This window comes from Haemaphysalis longicornis, unplaced genomic scaffold (genome assembly GCF_048455015.1).
Source record: "Haemaphysalis longicornis isolate Haplotype H1 unplaced genomic scaffold, Haemaphysalis longicornis Haplotype H1 scaffold_7, whole genome shotgun sequence".
Lineage (NCBI taxonomy): Eukaryota > Metazoa > Arthropoda > Arachnida > Ixodida > Ixodidae > Haemaphysalis > Haemaphysalis longicornis.
In genome coordinates, this window is record NW_027526422.1 from 165,008,437 (window position 1) to 165,013,756 (window position 5,320).

The window sequence follows — 5,320 nt, forward strand, 5'->3', positions numbered from 1 at the left end:
TGGTTCAAGCGACCCTGGCAGCATTGGGACGCTGCAAACAGAGCGTATCAGGGTGGGCTCACAAGAATTAACGGCAGCAGGTGGCTCACCATACATGTTCGCTTCATAACGAACCGGCAAATGCGACCCAGTTGTTGATTCATCTGGGGCCGGGTGGCCTCTGGCCCCTAGCCCGCGTCGTCATGGACCGGGTGGCCTCTGGCCCCGTCGCCCGCTTTATAGGAGCCGCGGGAACGGTACCGCTTAGGCCTCCTTGCGGTGGGTGCTGAAGGCAGTAGTTCGTAGTCAGGGTGTGTCCTCCAGGCACAGCTGGGTTCCAAGGACACGTCGCAAGGTGGTGGAGGCACGTACTCGGCGGCTGCGGGCAAGCACTCCTGAATAGAACGCGCATGTTTTGCAACGTCCTCATGGCTTGAAAATCTGTGAACATGAAGGTAACGCGTGAAGCGAGGGGCGCACTGTCGCAGAAGCCTCGCTACGCGGTCAGACTCTGGCGTTAGCGGGCTTGCTCGGTGGTTCAAGTCCTGCAAGGCTCGAACGTACTCCGAAAGATATTCGTTCGGATGCTGGGTTCGAAGGTCAAGTTCACGGAGTATACGGTATTCATACCCTGGAGGCAGGAATTCGTCGCGGAAACGCCGACAGAACTCGTCCCAGGTTTGGAATGGAGCCTGCAGGCGCCACCAACATGCCGCTGAACTATGAAGTGCCAGCGGAAGTACCCGGTTGAGCATGTGGCTCTCCGACGCTCCAACAGCTGCTTTATACACGCCCAGGCGGTCCAAAAAGTCCCCAACGCTCTGCGGGTCATCGTAGCCGCCGCATACTGGAACTGTTACTGGCGGTGCTGGTGCTGAATTTTCCAACAGCAGGAGGCGGTTAGTGATGACGTCGCAAAGGCTGGCCACTTTTCCGACGGCGTCGTCTGCATTCACCATTGCTGCTAACAGAAGAAGACAGTCACAGCAGTGAAAAGCATATAATAAAATAAGTCACGGAACCACCACTAAAACACACCACATGAGCCGGTTGCAAAACCACGTTGGGCGCCACTCTAGCAGGTCCGCCTTGCTGCTACCGGCAAGGGCATACGCTGAAGCAGGGGTTCAAACACACAGTGCTTCATTCGCCGCTCACAACAATTGGTGCTTGATAGGTGTAGTCGGGCGCCAGTTGTTGTGAGCGGCGAATAAACCGCTGTGTGTTTGAACCACAGGTTCAGCGTATGCTCCTTGCCGGTAGCAGCAAGGCCGACATGCTACAATCTCTGGAAAGACAGAGTCCGTAATATAAAAGTTAATATTAAAACCCCAGTTGCGCAATAATTATTACCCTTCAGCAATTCAAGCGAATGTTTACTTTCGCTTTGAATAAAAGCTTCTTCTTTTTCACTTCGTCACGTCCGGTGCGCATTGCACCAAAGGGCTCTTTTACTGTCTCACCGTGTTTGTGTTTTTTTTGTAATATTTCTTCGAATTTGGTGGAGAAAAAAAATGAGGCGTAGCCGAAGTTGCTTCTTGTTTCCAATCCTGCCATATGTTTATGTTCATGGTAATAAGCAGCAATCAAGTTCATGTCTCCGAAAAAAAGAACCAAAAGCTGGGTATTCAGCATTATTTCAAGGCCACTTCAGCGTGAACCTATCTCAGCCTATGGACATATTGCGCATGCCAACACTAAACTGACATCTCTACTCTTCAGCGTTTACATTAAAACCATTCAAACAACATGTTCGATACCAAAGTATCTCGTGCTTTGAAAGGGAAAGCGTGTGGGGCTCTCACTGTTCTTCAACTTTACATTTCCAAGTCATAGAGTCGCAAAGTTTTAAAGCGGGTACGTAGCCCTTCAACCCTCCAAATTTCTGGCCAATCGCTCAATTCGCATATGTCATGAAGAAAGACTCAATGGCAACGGCAACAAGTTTTTTATACTGCTACGATTTGCGGAGAAAGCGCAGTGGTTGAGCTGCTACTGAGAAGACCCCATTAAAAATTCCGTAAGCTCAAACGTACTTGTTTGTTCCCACGTGTTTATAGTGGCGGCCATTTCCCAGATCGGATAACGAGACCAAGTAAAGTTTGTCTGAAGAAAGGGGCCCGCCGGCTGTCACCTCCAAATGCCCCACTAGATTTAAGTAATTTAGCTTTCTAACGATATTCCACCGTTGGCGCTGCAAAACTGTCTGCCAGTTCAATGTGTTAAACGTTCTATACATTTTCTCCAAAGCTTCCGGGTTTAATCCGCTGTACGCCATAGCGTTTTTGTAAAGCGTCTTAACACTCCTGCAGCCTTCTATTGTCCATCTGTGCTGCTAAGCCGGTCTTCTAAATCGCCATTTTCACTTTGCTTCTCCGAACTCACAAAGGTTCATTCGTTGTAGTCTTGCAATACCACTGTCGTTTTTTTTTGTGGTGTGCTCCTTAAGCCAATTGGCCAAGTTCCCACAGGTTCACAACAACCTTTGCATAAATCTTTCATTCAATACATAATAACGCCTTTGAAGACGTAATTAGCGTTACTGTTAGCTCTTCTTGAGTTTTTTTGTTACTTCATATTTCTTTTACCTTCATAGAGCTCTGTCATTTAAAACGTGTTTTTTTATAGTTGATTTTAACGGTGTTTGTCTTGAGTTCTGAGATACGTATTGCCTTCCCTCGGCAATTTGCAAAGCTATCGAATTTATCTACGCGGGGTATAACTGCTACATGCACAAGCAACGTTTAGTTAGGGTTGATTTTAAGGTTTAACGCACCGACGCAACGCAGGCGATGAGGCACGCCGTAGTGGAGGGCTTCGGATTAATTTTGACCTCCTGGGAATCCTTAACGTGCCCCGAAATCTCATACACACAGGCGTTTTTGGTTTTCGCCTCCATCACAAAAGTGGCCGACAAAGCCGGGTATTGAAACCGCGACCTCGTGCTCAGCAGCACAGCGCCTTAGCCAATGAGCCACCGCGGCGGGTAACGTTTTGTCAGGAGCGTCATTGCTTAAAACCTTCACACTGCGCTTTTCTGTGCTAAACGCTAATTCTAGGTAGGCGGCTTTTTTTACTTCGAGTTGCGCATTGCAAACAGTTGAGGGTCGAATTGTTTGTATGGTGCACAATAATTGCAGACACGGCATGGCGAGATGTTTGCTAACTTTCATCGATGTTGCCAAAAAAAAAACGTGTACTTGTCCGCCATCTGCTATGCTGAAAGGTAATGTTCATCTTGCGAAAAAGCTGCGCGATTCCTGTCCTCAACTCAGTTCGTTAACTGTTGCTATATCGTGATTTTCGCTCGAAGCTTTGGGTTCTTTCTGCAAAATTTGGTAGGTAGTCTCGAGGCATACATAGCCGCGCTGCATGTTTTTTCTGTGAAGAGTTACGTATTTCAAGGTACCATAACTCGGACAAGAGGTTCTCTTTAGGTGGTCTGAGCTTGCATCGCGTCGTGCCTTATTTTGCGCTGCATTTTAGCACCTAAGCTTTAGTGTTTCTTACTGATGGTGTCTGTAACCAGAAAACGCCCCCACGAGAGCCAACTCCGGCAAACGATGATGGATAATGGGTGACGTAACTGAAAAAAAAAACGGATTACTGGCCTGAATCACACCTGTGTCTCTCACCTTATGAAACAGGCGTATATCCGACTTCTCCATTCCTTTTTTAACAATATATGGTACACAAATTAAAGGTACCACCAACTAAGCATGGTAAATAACATACAATATATAAAGGGACCATACCCAACTGTTGCTTGACCTTGTCCCTTTTTAACTATATTACGTGTAGTCAACGGTCGTACACAAACGTTACTTCCTCATTTTTTTTTCAGCCTGCCTTAATGTCTTACAGCACAAAAACCATTAAGAATGGTGTAGTAACAACACTGTAGAATGGTATGTTCTCCGTTAACATTTGGGCTTGAATGACGCCCAATACACAAGAGTGACAATTCATTATCACCATATCCTTGTTTGGCCTACTTCTTTCATCTTGCAAACATTTTCTGCGAAGCAGTTACTGGACTAGCGTTCTAGTCACTCTTTCTGACAGCCATTCTGCTAGGCCATGTAACATGCAGAACGAGGGGAAAGAATACATCGTATGGCGCATCATTACGTTCCATGTCAAGGAAACTTGTGTCTTTCCTTGTCAGATGGTCTTTTTTAGGCTCCGTTAGAGGACGTTATAGAAGAAGACGGCGCCCCAGCAATCCAGAAAACACATGTTCTACACTTTCTGGCTTTTTACACAGTCGACTATCTTTTTCACAACGCAACAACATCACCCCTTCTCAAGCCACGTTAGGAATGGTAGAGTCTCAGTGTACAATTTATGAAAGCACGTTTTTACCCCGGCGGGTATCATCTTTCTCTTAATGGGTTTGAGCACGTCATCTTTATGACCTCCAGGATATTTCTTTCTATGCGGTGTTTCGGGAAAAAGAAGTTCTCCAAAATTGCACGGCAGCGCTGTACGCGTCACGTTCGACAAGTACTGATCGCTCCTTTCGACACGGTGAAATGCAAGCCCAAACTCATACGACAAGCGAGGAAATCATCCCGAGAAAGCTTCATGCTCAACCACCACCGTCGTTAGACGGGAAGGTTCATGATTTCTATAAGAGACCTACTTCAACCTAGCAGCACTGAAATAAGATGCTTATCTCGGGCTGCCCGCTAATACCTCCCCTTCCCCACGCTCACAAATAAGAGAAACGCGATCTAGTACGACTACTTTGATGAATTCGTTTACTTCCGGCACTACGCAACGAACACAAATAAAGCCGAAATGGAGTGAATGTCTTGTTCTATAACTTAGCCAGGGTTGGAGAAATCAATAATCCTTCCAATAGGAGTATCGCTCCACTCCCAGTATTTTCGCAGTTTATTTCGTAGTATTTGGTAGTAAGGTTTTACTACCACTAAAATGGGAGTTTTCAAGGTGAGCATTGGGAGGGTAATTTTTTCTCCTACTTGGAGTTTTCGGAAGGCGTGTTGGGAGTGCTGTTCAGCTGTATGCGGAGTATTTTTGCTGTTTTTAAGGTGTTTTATAGAAGGGCTGTGGGGGAGTTTGTGAATCTGTATTCGGGAGCTCAGTCATTACCCAGACCAGTGGCCTACTTACTTAAGGAACACAGGTCTGCATTTACTGGACCCCGGAACACAGTCATATTTATCGAATCAGAAATACTACGTGGTTGCACTGGACGCTCTCAATTTTGCAACTTCAGCTGCTTCCCGGCCAATACTTCAACCAACGTGGAAGCCCTCCAATACGCTCCCACCGACGCCATTTTTCCCAGGCACCCCCATTTATTCATACAAGA